The sequence below is a fragment of the Pelophylax lessonae genome (genome assembly GCF_965119305.1).
Source record: "Pelophylax lessonae genome assembly, chromosome: 3".
In the NCBI taxonomy this organism is placed as follows: domain Eukaryota; kingdom Metazoa; phylum Chordata; class Amphibia; order Anura; family Ranidae; genus Pelophylax; species Pelophylax lessonae.
The window spans coordinates 518,889,988-518,906,900 of NC_138770.1; the positions used below are offsets into that span (position 1 = coordinate 518,889,988).

Consider the following 16,913-nt stretch of genomic DNA (forward strand, 5'->3'; position numbering starts at 1 on the left):
GTCAGTGAAGGGAACTCTAAAGCCGTCAGCATACCAAGACATTTTGGACAATTTCATGCTTCCAACTTTGTAGGAAAAGTTTGGGGAGGGCCCCTTCCTGTTCCAACATGACTGTGCACCAGTGCACAAAGCACGGTTCATGACCAGGAGGGACAGGGGAAAGTGGGACAAAAGGGAAGGAAAACAAGGAAGGGGGAAAAAAGAGGAAGGTGGAGGGAAAAAGGAAAAAAAGACGGGGAAAGGAAAAGAAAAAAGAAGAAAAAAGAGGAAGAAAGAAACAAAAGCGAGGTGACCCAGGGGTCAAGAAGTAGACAGGAGGGCTGGTGGGACTTTAAAGGTACCAGGTATTCAAAATGATAAAGACATAGTTAAAAACATGAAATATTTATTGACATAACATATTTAAAAACAAAAACCGACAATACAACATTGGTACATATGATTCTGACATATACAAAAATGAATGTGTAAGACACCAGGCAAGAAATGAATGATGGTAATAAATGGGTCCAATGCTGAACATCAAACCATTCCCGACATGTTTCGCGGGCAACAGTGCACCGCTTCTTCAGGGGAATAAAAACACATAAGTGTGCAATGCCTTTTAGTATCCTTATTTCGTGTCTACAATGGACACATTCACATAGCCAAAAAAATAAAAAAAGTTAGAAGCAGGAGGGCTCATGCAGAGCGGTCATGTTGGAACCCCCACGTGGGGTATTATTCTGCGTAGTAGTGGATGTGCTTTTTCTGAAAAGGGTAGTACCATAAAGTATAATACGGCCCAGATATAGGCTCTCAATTTTGTACCACTAAATCAGGGGAGGAAATGCCATCCATTCAACGCTTCCACGTGGGACCGCCGTGCAAGTGAATGCCAACTCAAGGAGTTGGCGTTCATTTGCACGGCGGTCCCACGTGGAAGCGTTGAATGGATGGCATTTCCTCCCCTGATTTAGTGGTACAAAATTGAGAGCCTATATCTGGGCCGTATTATACTTTATGGTACTACCCTTTTCAGAAAAAGCACATCCACTACTACGCAGAATAATACCCCACGTGGGGGTTCCAACATGACCGCTCTGCATGAGCCCTCCTGCTTCTAACTTTTTTTATTTTTTTGGCTATGTGAATGTGTCCATTGTAGACACGAAATAAGGATACTAAAAGGCATTGCACACTTATGTGTTTTTATTCCCCTGAAGAAGCGGTGCACTGTTGCCCGCGAAACATGTCGGGAATGGTTTGATGTTCAGCATTGGACCCATTTATTACCATCATTTCTTGCCTTGTGTCTTACACATTCATTTTTGTATATGTCAGAATCATATGTACCAATGTTGTATTGTCGGTTTTTGTTTTTAAATATGTTATGTCAATAAATATTTCATGTTTTTAACTATGTCTTTATCATTTTGAATACCTGGTACCTTTAAAGTCCCACCAGCCCTCCTGTCTACTTCTTGACCCATGGGTCACCTCGCTTTTGTTTCTTTCTTCCTCTTTTTTCTTCTTTTTTCTTTTTCTTTCCCCGTCTTTTTTTCCTTTTTCCCTCCACCTTCCTCTTTTTCCCCCCTTCCTTGTTTTCCTTCCCTTTTGTCCCACTTTCCCCTGTCCCTCCTGGTCCTCCCCTTCCATTCTGCTTATCTTTGTCTCCCCCTTTTTTCCTCTGCTTCTTTCTTTCTTTCTTCTTTTTCTTTCACCCCAGCACCTACCTGTACACCTCAGGTTCCGGCTGTGGGTTTCTCTATTGGGATATCTTTCCCAGTGTTTAACATACGAATTAGGGATGTGGTACTTTTTGTCTACAATTTTTGTTACAAACACACTTTCAATTTGAAAGCACGGTTCATAGAGACATGAATGAGTGAGTTTGGGGTGGAGGAACTTGACTGGCCTGACCTCAAACCCAATAGAACAGTGAAAGGAGCCAAAGATAGTGATGCCCGTAAGGTGTTTATTGCATAAAAATTATATTAAAACTACTCACAAAAGTAAATCAGGTAACATCGTTATATCACAATCGATAGTCACCGTAAGCCGATCTACTTCCGGGTACGCTGCCAGTGTGTGTTCCACTGTGGTTTAGGAAGTGACGTCGTGTGACGATTGTCTGCCAGGAAGTACGTCGAAGCGTTTTGCCCGCCTACAATGGGCGTTATCAAAGACATCCTGTCTTTGTCTTTGATAACGCCCATTGTAGGTGGGCAAAATGCGTTAACGTACTTCCTGGCAGACAATCGTCACACGACGTCACTTCCTAAACCACTGTGGAATGCACGCCGGCAGCGTATCCGGAAGTGGAACGGCTTACTGTGACTATCGATTGTGATATAACGCTGTTACCTGATTTACTTTTGTGAGTAGTTTTAATATAATTTTTATGCAATAAACACCTTACCGGCATCACTATCTTTGGCTCCTTACCTCTTTTATTTGAGCATCTGAGCAAGGAGGAATTATAGAGGAGGCTGGAGGTGTATTGGAGGCTCATCCATCCCTACTAGTTATCCTGGGGAAAACCACTGCAGATCTGAGGCTGTATTATATCCTAAGTCTGAGGCTGGAGGTTTATTTGGAGGCTCAGCTGCCCTATCCATCCCTACTGGCTATCTGTTTGGATGCACACTTAAGGCTCAGATTTATCCTAAGTCTGGTGAGTGGATCCCCAAAAAGGTCTCTTTGGAAGCACTTGACACTTGTGTGGAGCACTTCAAGCACTGTATTCAGCTCTTTATCTAATTTGAGTGGATTGTATATATTTTTTAGACTGCACTGGATTTAGCACTTTGGCACTTATTGCACATTTTTGCACTTTAGAACATTTATTGTTATTTATATATTTTTTGGCACCTTAGAATATTTATTGTCATTAATATGATTGTATGATATTAGATTTTTGTCACTAGTGCACTTTATTATTATTATCAGTATTACTGAATGGTTCAGATTTCTGTCACTAGTGGACTTTATTATATTATGGATTTGTAATGTATGTCTATTTTGTATTTTCACACGCCTGGTAGCGCTGTTTTTAATATTTTACAATACTAATTATCAGGTTTAAGCTGGCTATAGACTTCAGCAAGAACGGGCCAAGACTATAATCAGGTATGGGCAGGCTGAACGTACCCAAGTTGACCCATCGATCAACTTGGGTACAACCAACCTGTTGCATTTTACATACGATTGTTGTTATAGCCGCTAGCCGAGATGGCTTTCTCAGCCCACCACCGGGAGAACACAATGACTCCGCAGGAGAGATTCCCACATCAACATTGACTGTGTTGATAGGGGAATCAAGTGATTTCTTTCTTGCAACCCATGGTTGCAGGAAAGAAATTTGTCCCATCTATGACCAGCCTTACTCTAGTTTAGCTGCATAAAACTGCATTCTACTACTACTGTGATTGACTTAATCCTTTATTTACTCATTTATTTTCATACTGCTATTTACTGTACTTCAACCCATTACAATATATCCTTTACCACTAACCAGTCTGGTGTTTTTTGCTTTTTGATACTGAACCTTAGTTGTGTGCAGGGCATCTATATTTGAGTTCCCAGTAGCAGTGCAGTATTCATTTACTTAACCTGGTGTGTCAGTGGGGCTGAGGTTGTTCTCAGAGTCGAGAAGAACAGAGAACCCAATCCACCATGCGCCTCCTGTGGGCATGGCGCTACATATGGTATTCTTGTTTTTGGTCTTTTTTAGTAATTAAAGAATATGTCTTTTTTAACTAGCTCAATACTTAATCATCACTGGGGTTTTTATTTTTTGAGTTACAAATGGAAAAAGACAAAAAATTCTGAAAAAAAAATGTGTTTTACTTAGTTTCTGTTAAAAAATTTTGCAAATAAGTACATTTTCTTCATACATTTTGACCAAAACATATACTGCTACATTTATTTGGTAAAAAATAACCCAAGTCAGTGTATATTATTTGGTCTGTGTGAAAGTTATAGAGTTCACAAACTATGGTACCAATAATTCAAAATTGATCACACCTGATGTACTGATGACCTATCTCATTTTTTGAGGCCCTAACATATCAAGACAGTACAAATGCCTCCCCAAATTACCCCTTTTTGGAAGGTAGACAGTCCAAGGTATTTAGTAAGAGGCATGACAAGTTTTTTGAAGTTGACGTTTTTTCCCACAGTTCTCACAATTCTTTGGAAAATGAAGAAATTCATTTTTATTTGTTTATTTCACAAAAATGTCATATTAACAAGTTATTTCTCACACACGGCATAGACATACTTGCAACTACACCCCAGAACACATTCTACTACTCATCCTGAGTATGGCGATACCACATGTATGAGACTTTTTCACAGCCTGGCCACATAAAGAAGCACAACCTCCAAGGAGCACCCTTAGGCATTATTCCCTATAACCGCTTAAGGACCACCCCACGTACATATACTGTGGCAGGGCAGCCCTTAAGTGCAGAATCACATACCTGTACGTCATTTTCCACTTCGACTCCTGGGCACAAGCGCATGCTTGCCGGAGCCCTGTTTCTGTTGCGATTGAACATAGCGGAAGCCAATCAGCGGGTCCGATGTCAGCTGAGAACTCGGTGATCGTTCACAGAGAAATTGAACAATGCAGACCGCCATTCTGCCAGAGAGAAATATGGAGATCTTGCTTTTCAGCAGAAACAGGGATCTCTGTTTTCCTTTAGTCAAAGCACAAAGCCAAACCCTAAAGTTAGAAAGCACTCATAGGGAACACATTTAACCCTCTGATTGCCCGTGGTGTTAACCCCTTCCCTGCCAGTGCCATTTATACAGTGACAGTCAATTTTTTTTAGCACTGATCACTGAATTGGTGTCACTGGTCCCCAAAAGTGTCACTTAAAATCGCTGATCACTGCCATTACTAGTAAAAAAAAATTAAATCCCATAGTTTGTAGACGTTATAACTTTTGCACAAACCATTAATATACGCTTATTGGGATTTTTTTGTTTTGCTAAAAATATGTAGCACAATACATATTGGCCTAAATTTATAAAGAAATTAGATTTTTAAAGTTTTTTTTATTGGATATGTTTTATAGCAGAAAGTAAAAAATATTGTTTTTTTTTTTTTTCAAAATAAAAACTGCAGAGGTGATCAAACACCACCAAAAGAATGCTCTATTTGTGGGGAAAAAAAGGACATACATTTTTTTGGGTGTAGCGTCGAATGTCTGCGCAATTCTCAGTTAAAGTAACGCAGTGCTATATTGCAAAAAATGGCCTGCTCAGGAAGGGGGTAGAACCTTCCAGAGCTGAACTGTATTTTTGCTAGAAAACTATTCAAAACCCCAAAACATTATATATTTTTTGTAGAAGAGGCCCCAGAGAATAAAATGGTGGGTTTTGCAAATTTTTATGTCACATAGTATTTTCGCAGCAATTTTTATACACTAACGCATAAATACAATTTAATGAATTTCAATGCACACAGAGACAATATAATGGCCACATTTTTGGTAAAACATAAAATATGGTGTTGTGCTTAGTAAACAGATACCAAACATATCACGCTTTAAAATTGCTCACACTTGTGAAATTAAAATATCTCCATAGGCGACGGTTTATAAGCCTTTATTGGTTACCATTTTAGAATTACACAGAAGGTCAGGTGCCAGAAAATATTGCTCTTACTCTGATGTTCGTGGCAATACCTCACATGTGTGGTGCTATTGCTTTTTATGAATGCATACAGGACCAATGTGTGCGTTTGCCTTTGCACGTGAGCACCGGGGTATGGGGGTGCTTTAAATGTTTTTTTGTTTATTTATTGGTGGGACACTGAGGCCCAGTTCACATACGGGCGACGCTACTTCGCACCGTGACCTCCGAGGTCGCGGTGCGAGCAACGCGCCGCGACCTCGGAGCGGGTGCCACGGACTTCATAACATTGAAGTCTATGGCGGTCGCCTCCTGGTCGCCCCAAAGAAGCTCCGGACCCTTCTTCTAAGTCGGAGCGACTTGTGTCGCTCCTATTAGAACGGGTCCGCAGCTTTCCTATGGGAGGCGACCTGCGGCGACCTGTGAGGCGACCAGGTCGCCTCACAGGTCGCCCTAGTGTGAACCGGGACTGATACACTGACAGATGTTTTTGTGCACTTGTACACTATGACAGATGTTGATCGTCCACTGGCGGACACTGACAGATGTTGATGTCACAATGGAACATCATTGCACTATTGCAGATGTTTTGTGCACTGGTACAGATGTGATTGATTGCTGACAGATGTTTTGTGCACTTGTACAGATGTGATGGATTGCTGACAGATGTTTTGTGCACTTGTACAGATGTGATGGGTTGCTGACAGATGTTTTGTGCACTTGTACAGATGTGATGGATTGCTGACAGATGTTTTGTGCACTCGTACAGATGTGATGGATTGCTGACAGATGTTTTGTGCACTGGTACAGATGTTTATGGGGCACTGTGACAGATGTGTATGGGGACAGGGACAGTGGTGCTTGGTGTACTTTGTGTATGAGGATCTGTGACAGATCTGTGTGTAAAATCATCCTTACACTCAGAGCTGTCACAGATCTTGCAGATTCCCCCACTCCCCCCGCAGTGAACTCTCACTGAGCTCAGCGGAGAGAACTGTAAGAGTCTACACTGTGAAGGCTGTGATTGGTCACAGCCTTCATGTGTTTGGGAGGGCCAATCACAGCACCCACATCCCGATCCTGTCTTGGCTGTGTCCTGGGATCACAGCCATCACAGGATCACAGCCGCAAGCGGCCACTGACATTCCTGGAACTCCACTCAGAATGAGGAAAGGCCACTGTACATAATCAGTGGAGTGGGAAGAAGTTAAAGATATTATTAAGTAAATATGAAAAAGTTGTGTGCCTCTAGTTGAAGATGATACCATAAGCACAGTTTATCTTCGCAACCTGTAGATGGCTGTGATACAACAGAGTGCACCAACTAAAGCAAGTCTAGCAGTAATATTTAGACATATTTACATTGTAAAGCCACTGTAAATTTGTCATTTATTCTCCTTTTCAGTCCTTTAACCACTTGACCTCCGGAAGATTTACTCCCCCCCCTTCATGACCAGGCCATATTTTGCGATAAGGCACTGCATTATTTTAAGTAACAGTTGCGTGGTTGTGCGACACTGTCCTTTTCCCCCACACATAGAGCTTTCTTTTGGCACTATTTGATCACCTCTGCGGTTTTTATTTTTTGCGCTATAAACAAAAAAAGACCGACAATTTTTGAAAAAGAAAAAAAAACGATATTTTTCTTCTGCTGTAAAACATGTCCGATAAAAAAAATGTAAAAAATATAATTTCTTCATCAATTTAGTCCAATATGTATTTTGCTACATATCCCAATAAGCATATATATATTGATTGGCTTGCGCAAAAGTTATAGTGTTTACAAACTATGGGATATTTTTATTTATTTATTTTTTCTTTTTTTTTGCTAGTAATGGTGGCAATCAGCGACTTATAGCAGGACTGCCATATTGTGGCGGACAAATCAGACACTAACTGACACTTTTTGGGGAACAGTGACACTAATACAGTGACCAGCTAAAAAATATGCACTGTCATTATACTAATGACAGTGGCTGGGAATGGGTTAACATCAGGGGCAATCAAAGGGTTAACTGTTGCCTAGCCTGTGCTTTCTCACTGTGTGGAAGGTGCTTTGACTAGGGGAAGGCATTGATCCATGTTCCTGCTTTGCAGGAACACAGGATCAATACCTTCCCCACTGACAGAACTGCAATTTGCCTTGTTTACATAGGCAGATCACCGTTCTGCCTTTGTACTGTATAATCGGTGCCTGCTGGCAGACATCGAGTCTGTGGTACCCGTCGCTGGGCTCCAGCTGTGTGTGATCACAGCAGGAGCGGGTCGGCAGCAGCGTGCGTGCGTGCCCCAGACCTGGGAGTGTCGGATCACGCATGGGTATGTGATCTTGCACAGAGCGGCCGCCCTAACTCAGTGTATGTACAGTGGGCTGTCTGCAAGTGGCTAAAGGGTAACTCCTCTTTCATGGGGAAAAAAATAGCAAATAAAAAAAATAATATAGCATATACAATTGTGACACCAGTCATTGTATTTAAATCTTATTAAAAATTACCTTTCCCTTTCAGTCTGCAGCGCTGTCATTTTCTGTAACATCCAATGCAATATGGCTACTTGGAGGCATTCTGTACACAGAATTTACTTAATACAACCTCATCTTTTCTAGTTTAAAAAAAGGTGGATGATATATTGCATTTGTGTACCCTATAATTAACTTCAGTGTATTTATGTATCATTGTGCTAAAATAACATGACATAAAAAAATTGAATGAAATATGACCAACAAGCATAGAAGAACTGATAAGGGGGCTTTTTCTTTGCGCAATCAACCAATTTGCTGCCTTTCATTTGTATTATTGTTATTTGGAGCTTTTTTTTTATCTTTAATTTTATTTTGTGTTTAATGTGAGTCAGGGGACACTTTTGACTCTTGTCCTTTTCATAGAAAGGGCAGGGGGGGGGGGGTAATTTTTTTTTTTTTTTAGCTAGGTTTCCCTTAAAAAAAGTGGACTTTTGTTTCGCGGTTATACAGTGCCTTGCGAAAGTATTCGGCCCCCTTGAACTTTGCGACCTTTTGCCACATTTCAGGCTTCAAAAATAAAGATATAAAACTGTAATTTTTTGTGAAGAATCAACAACAAGTGGGACACAATCATGAAGTGGAACAAAATTTATTGGATATTTCAAACTTTTTTAACAAATGAAAAACTGAAAAATTGGGCGTGCAAAATTATTCAGCCCCTTAAGTTAATACTTTGTAGCGCCACCTTTTGCTGTGATTACAGCTGTAAGTCGCTTGGGGTATGTCTCTATCAGTTTTGCACATCGAGAGACTGAAATTTTTGCCCATTCCTCCTTGCAAAACAGCTCGAGCTCAGTGAGGTTGGATCGGGAGCGTTTGTGAACAGCAGTTTTCAGTTCTTTCCACAGATTCTCGATTGGATTCAGGTCTGGACTTTGACTTGGCCATTCTAACACCTGGATATATTTATTTGTGAACCATTCCATTGTAGATTTTGCTTTATGTTTTGGATCATTGTCTTGTTGGAAGACAAATCTCCGTCCTAGTCTCAGGTCTTTTGCAGACTCCATCAGGTTTTCTTCCAGAATGGTCCTGTATTTGGCTCCATCCATCTTCCCATCAATTTTAACCATCTTCCCTGTCCCTGCTGAAGAAAAGCATGCCCAAACCATGATGCTGCCACCACCATGTTTGACAGTGGGGATGGTGTATTCAGGGTGATGAGCTGTGTTGCTTTTACGCCAAACATTACGTTTTGCATTGTTGCCAAAAAGTTTGATTTTGGTTTCATCTGACCAGAGCACCTTCTTCCACATGTTTGGTGTGTCTGCCAGGTGGCTTGTGGCAAACTTTAAACGACACTTTTTATGTATATCTTTAAGAAATGGCTTTCTTCTTGTCACTCTTTCATAAAGGCCAGATTTGTGCAGTATACGACTGATTGTTGTCCTATGGACAGAGTCTCCCACCTCAGCTGTAGATCTCTGCAGTTCATCCAGAGTGATCATGGGCCTCTTGGCTGCATCTCTGATCAGTCTTCTCCTTGTATGAGCTGAAAGTTTAGAGGGACGGCCAGGTCTTCGTAGATTTGCAGTGGTCTGATACTCCTTCCATTTCAATATTATCGCTTGCACAGTGCTCCTTGGGATGTTTAAAGCTTGGGAAATTTTTGTGTATCCAAATCCGGCTTTAAACGTCTCCACAACAGTATCTCGGACCTGCCTGGTGTGTTCCTTGTTTTTCATGATGCTCTCTGCGCTTTAAACGGACCTCTGAGACTATTACAGTGCAGGTGCATTTATACGGAGACTTGATTACACACAGGTGGATTCTATTTATCATCATTAGTCATTTAGGTCAACATTGGATCATTCAGAGATCCTCACTGAACTTCTGGAGAGAGTTTGCTGCACTGAAAGTAAAGGGGCTGAATAATTTTGCACGCCCAATTTTTGAGTTTTTTTTTTTGTTAAAGTTTGAAATATCCAATAAATTTCGTTCCACTTCAAGATTGTGTCCCACTTGTTGTTGATTCTTCACAAAAAATTGCAGTTTTATATCTTTATGTTTGAAGCCTGAAATGTGGCAAAAGGTCGCAAAGTTCAAGGGGGCTGAATACTTTCGCAAGGCACTGTATTTTGTTTTTTCTTTTATTTTTGGGGTGTATTGTTTTTTATTGTATGTTGATGTTGATTGGACAGTTTTTGGATGAACTGCTTTTTTGTGCTGCAAAGCTTTACTTTAAAAAAAAGTGTGACTTTTTGTTTCAATGGTAGTTTTGGGGGTTTTCTTTTCCTTTGAGCCTCGGTTCACACTTGTGCGTGTGCAGGGTTCGCATGTAATGTCGGAGCGCACTGCTCCGACATTACATGCGATCGGCTGTGCGGTGCGAGTTTAGCCATACAGTTTGTATGGCTAAATTCGCACCGCAGCCGCACCAAACACGCACAGGGACCCTTTTTGGAAGCCGCATCAGGATCGGATCGCACAGCGGTTCACACTTGTGCGATCCGATCCTGTGCAAACTGCACGATCGCACTGCGATATGCGATCAAACTGGGGGTGTCGTTAAGATTACATTGACACCCCCAGCGTAACGCATATGGCAGTGTGAACTGCCGGGGGTGCGTGTGCGATGCGGGAACAGGCTGCGAATTTGCAGCCTTCCCGCACTCGCATAAGTGTGAACCGGACCTAAGAGTTTCTTGATTTTTTTAGGATGTTGATAGGGCCTTTTTTAAGTTTGGAAAGCTCAAAATGCGATATTCTATTGTTACATACCATCTTTTCTTGGAACTGCTTTTTGTTTTCAGCGCACAGTTGTATTGTCTAAGATAAATATTGTGTACCTACATTACCTCACATTATATCAGCCACATTCACCGCACAATTATTATCCCTGATTAAAACTGCCCTGCTGCTAGCAAATTTTATACTGCTGTATACTCTGAAGTGTCCTAATTATTGTAATAAAACCCCTGCCTGTTTACTGAACACTGATTTTATACCTATATCCAAGTTAGTCGATCTCTACGGGAGTTCCCTGGTGAAACCACGTAAATCCACGCTAATACGTGGCAATATTACACCTCTGCTACACCTGCCAAGTAGGGTATATCTCTGTTTTACAACATCCTAAATAAAAGACCAGCTTTAGCAAATCTCCACAATTCTTGCAATGAGAAGTAGACCTTTTCCTCCTCTTATACCAAATCAAATCAATAGTGCTTTATTAATACAAATAATACAATACAATAGTTAGTAGTAAATCAAAGCTAAGGATAACAGCCCTGGAACCTGCAGCCACTGTTGTGTTTATACCCGTATGGTATGCGTAGCCTATTGCATTAGGGTGTGCACCCCAAAGCTCAAACCCATATGCTTGTGTGTGTATGTATACATGTTAGTAGAGCAGTGGATGATGTCAGTAGAGTAGTGGATGTGTCAGTAAGGCAGAGGATGCTGTCAGTAGAGCAGTGGACGGTGTCAGTAGGGCAGAGGTTGGTATTGGTAGGTCAGTGGGGGGTGTCAGTAGTTTTATTTATTCATTTTGTTTTATATCTTATTTTATTTTTTTTACAAATTTACTTATTTTTTTATTATTTTTTACAGTATTATTATTATTTTTTTTTTTTTGGGAACCTCCGTTAGGGGGCTTTGGTGAAATATCAGGAGACTAAACAGACTTCTGATGTCTCCCTTTTGAGACAGAGAAAGGTACTGAGGGCAGAGATTCCCCAGTCCCTTTCTCTGCAACCTGCGCTGCACTGGAAAGTGAATGAATGGGGAGCGCTCTGTGCTGAGTGGCTTCCTGTTCATTCTCAAACTGAAATGAAGTAAACACAATTTACTATGTATCAGATATGAATGAACACAGTGAGTGATAGGTACCGATCTCTTACTGTACTCATTCAGAAAAGGAAGGGATCGGTAAATGACATGCTTACTGGCCCCATCCCCGCTCTCTATTCTGAAACTTTCCCCCCCAGCAGCTGGCAGGGGGGCAGAGGAGGGAAAGCCAGAGGCGCTGCAAGGGGGGAGGAGACCAGGGTAGCACACAGGGGGGCCCAGGCAGCAGAAGGAAGTGGAACCTGGACAGGAGGGGTAGCAGGAGTGACATATATTTGAACTGATCCCCTGTATTTCCCTCCTGCAGCAGAGAAAGAGCAGGGGTATTGGCATATGGTGTGCCTGGGCACACCTTAATCCAGGGGGTTGGCACCCCGTCGACTGTGATCTAGTCAAAACCAATCCCTGTATTTTTCTTCCGCAGCCGCTAAATGCCTGCTTCTCCTCTTTTACCTTCCGCTGGCAATCAGTTGCTGCAGGAGAAAAATACAAAGGATCGGTTCCAGTAAATGCTGCCCCTCCTATACAGGAGGTCAGCAAGGAAGGATCGCGGTCTACCTGTCAGCTGCCTGCGATCGATGGGTAGACCTCAATTGACAGTTTGCTGACCCCTGGAATAAGGTGTTCCCTGGCACATCCTGTGTGCACGCCTATGCCCGTAGCCCTGCCCTTTTTCCCACAGTCTCACAGCTCTCTATTTAATTGTGATGATATGATAATATATGCACATAGTGGAGAGGATGAGGAGAATTAGGTCGCTGTTCAATAATTGTTTTTTTCATGTCCAGTTAGAGTTTGGTGATAGGTTTTCTTAAAGCTTAGTTTCTCTCTTGAAAAAGCAACAGTAGTTTTCTTTTACAATCCATGAGCTTCAAACTGTTACTTTATACTTATGTAATTAGATTGCATGTACTGTATAGTAGTTTGGAGGAGAGTTCTTTCCTCTGTAAAAATTTTGTCGTGATTATGTTCCCTGAAACTTCTTTCAAAAGGCTTTTTATAAACAGTAACTATGGTTAATGTAATCACTGCACAAAGTTAATATGCTGTCAAAAAAAATTAAACCTAGGGAACTTGATTTAGTAATTCAAAAAAAGATGAAAAAATCTTACACATAACCTTTCTGGATAATTTTATTGAAATTGTTCTGGATGCACCTGCTATTTCATTATAAACATACCTTAATTATTGAACATTAAAAAGGGCTGTGTATACTCTATTTCTGCATGTTTCCACATGCTGACTTTTCTATAAATTAAACAGGGTTCGCTTAAATGTTACTACATTCATATTGTAAAAGCAAAATGAATAATGGGAAACCTAATGGCAAAAAAGTTTACGCTTGTTACTTAGCATGCGTTAGGGTCACATGTGTCAGAGGACTGCATGCAGCTGTAAGGTCTGATTCATGAGTTTCAGGTGATACATCTGTTATGGGGCTACATCTTTAAAAGGATATGTTAAAAGTTAATTGCCTCACTATTGTACGCAGCTTGCATTGCATGAAGTTTGCGCATCTAGGGTGACGTTTGTCAAGCGACACGGTTAGACACAAATTAGTATATAGATTAAAGATATCTAAAAAGAGAGATGACGTTGATAAGCTCCTGCTTCAAAAACTATTGAATTGGAGAAGAAAAAAAATTGGCACTTGGCGCTTGTAAATAGGAACAAAGAATCATTAATTTAAAGCGGAGTTCCACCCAAAAGTGGAACATCCGCTTATTTTCTTACTCCCCCCCTCCAGTGCCACATTTGGCACTTTTCAGGGGAGAGGGGGAAATGGGTACCTGCTTTTGACAGGTACCCTTCCCCACTTCCTGGAGACGGTGCCACAGCGCTGTCCCTCGGAATTTTGGCCCCCTCCTGCTTCCCCCAGTGCCGAGCTAATCCAATTATCTAAATGTGCAGTGTGCTTCGCGTATGCGCATTAGGGACCCGCCCGTGAAGACGTAAGGCTTCACTGCCGGGTTCCCTGACTGGCAATGGCAGTGGCAGCACCCGACAGCTGATGGAAACATCGGCTGCGGTGCCGACCTCGCTGGACTCCAGGAAAGGTAAGTGTCCTAATACTAAAAGTCAGCAGCTACAGTATGGCCCCTGGGCAATGCAGTGCACTGGGGCCCCCTGCCTACACAATCACCCATGAGAATACACATTACAGGGAACACTATATACTACAAGAGAGTACAATTACTACCTGGAGTATATACCTTACTATATACATATTACAGGGACCAATATATACTACAAGAGAGTACAACTACCTGGAGTATATACCTTACTATATACATATTACAGGGAACACTATATACTACAAGAGTCACTTGTAGTATATAGGATTCCCTGTAATATGTATATAGTAAGGTATATACTCCAGGTAGTTGTCTCTTGTAGTATACAGTATATTGGTCCCTGTAATATGTATATAGTAGGGTATATACTCCAGGTAGTAGTTGTACTCTCTTGTAGTATATAGTGTTCCCTGTAATATGTATATAGACTATATACACATTACAGGGAACACTATACTACAAGGGAGTACAACTACTACCTGGAGGATATATACCTTACTATATACATATTACAGGGACCAATATATATAGAAAGGTATATCCTCCAGGACAGAGTTGTCTGTCTCTTGTGTCATCGATTCGATCATCATCATTGCCAGCCATGAGAGAGTTAAAAAAATAATATATCATTAATCATTCAATCAATCAGATTCAGCCTGGCAGGCTGTGGGCCGTGGCAGCCTTACCTTTACAACGGCTCAGCTGCACATGGGAGGAGGTGGATGGAGGCGGAGGCAGAGCCAGTCGGGTCGAGACGGAGGAGAGGAGGACGAGCCGGCGAGGAGGAGGATCCTCCTCCGAGTCCTCCGCTGCGGCGCTGTGCATCCTGGGTCTGCTCTGCTAACGTCAGCGGGCGGAAAGCAATAAGGGGGGGCCCGGGCCGGCAGACAACATAACGGGGGGGGGGGGCCCTAGACCACCAGGGACATGCCACCATCCATGTGGGGCCCCTTGGCAAGTGGGGCCCCCGGGCAAACCGCCGGGCATGCCCAGTGGAAAAGATGGGCATGGGAGCAGGGACAGATTGCCAGTGACACAAATCGCTCTGTTAAAGGTCCACAAAAGTACTTTTAAGGACTGGTATTTGGTATAGGTGTACTCTATCTATATTGTCTCTTTTGTCAGGGAGAGGTTTGCTGTGGGGAGCAGGGAGAGATTGTCAGTGACACAGATCGCTCTGTTATAGGACCACAAAAGTCCTTTCAAGGACTGGTATTTGGTATAGATGTACTATTCTTTGGTGTGCAGTGCACTATATAGGGGTGTAATACACTTATACTATACTTTCTAATATAGAAAGCATATTATAGTGGATTTGTATTGTGCACTGTGCAGCATTGTGACTGGTGTGGTGAGTGTTTCTGCAGCGATACTACAACTACAAAGAGTGACATAAGCACTATTAAAAAAGTATTATAACTGGTGTGATAGACCAGTGGCCCCCCAATACCACATATTGAAGCGGGGTGTTATCTAACAGTATACTTTTATAAGGGTGTATTTTTGTCCTGCAAAAATGTTGCTTCTTTTGCTGCGTTAACTGTGCTACACACAGTAACAACAGATACTGGCCAATTTTTTGTAGAACTGGTGTGATAGACCAGTGGCCCCCCAATACCACAGATTGAAGTGGGGTGTTATCTAACAGTATACTTTGATAAGAGTGTATTTTTGTCCTGCAACAATGTTGCCTCTTTTGCTGCGTTAACTGTGCTACACACACAGTGACAACAGTTACTGGCCAATTTTTTTTAGAACTGGTGTGATAGACCAGTGGCCCCCCAATACCACAGATTGAAGCGGGGTGTTATCTGACAGTATACTTTTATAACAGCGTATTTGTGTCCTGCAAAAATATTGCCTCTTGTTTGATTAAAATCCCTCATGACAGGCCACAAATATCCGTCAGACCGCCATCCACCCACAACAATTCATGGTCCTTGTCTTCGGTAAATACAGTGGCATAAAAGGTATTTCATGTCCATTGAATGCCTAATTTTTGGGGCCTTTCATGGCCGACAATTATTTTTCCTGTCAATGCCTTACTTGTCGGGCAACACTTACTTCTGTATCCTGTGAATGCCTAATGTACCTCAAGCCACAGAATACAACTTTCTTAGCTGTTAGGTAAACGCATGTGGGCTAATTTTTGGGGCCTGTAATGGGCGACACTTACTTCTGTATCCTGTGAATGCCTAAAGTACCTCAAGCCACAGAATACAACTTTCTTAGCTGTCAGGTGAACGCATGTGGGATAATTTTTGGGGCCTGTAATGGGCGACACTTCTGTATCCTGTGAATGCCTAATGTACCTTCAGCAACAGAATACAACCTTCTTAGCTGTCAGGTGAACGTATGTGGGCTAATTTTTGGGGCCTGTAATGGGCAACACTTACTTCTGTATCCTGTGAATGCCTAATGTACCTTCAGTCACAGAATACAACGCTCTTTGCTGTCAGGTAAACGCATGTGGGCTGATTTTTGGGGCCTGGAATGGCCGACACTTACTCATTTATCCTGTGAATGCCTAATGTACCTTCAGCCACAGAATACAACGTTCTTAGCTTTTAGGAAAACGCATGTGGGCTAATTTTTGGGGCCTGTAATGGGCGACACTTACTTCTGTATCCTTTGAATTCCTAATGTACCTTCAGCCACAGAATACAACGTTCTTAGCTGTCAGGTAAACATATGTGGGCTAATTTTTGGGACCTGTAATGGGCGACACTTACTTCTGTATCCTGTGAATGCCTAATGTACCTTCAGCCACAGAATACAACGTTGGGCCGTGCGCATACAAATTAAACAAATGGTCTCTCAAGTTCAACCCCAATACAAGATCTTATTAGAATATTCACGCTATGTTCACTAGAATAAAAACAAATCAATCCAAATCAAATTGG

General features: G+C 41.8%; 1 protein-coding gene across 1 annotated transcript in view; it reads left to right on the forward strand.

The window, feature by feature from the left end:
• The window catches only part of ADGB (androglobin), a 488,973-nt gene that overhangs the window by 156,262 nt on the left and 315,798 nt on the right, over positions 1-16,913 (forward strand). The gene's annotated exons all lie outside the window — the stretch shown is intronic.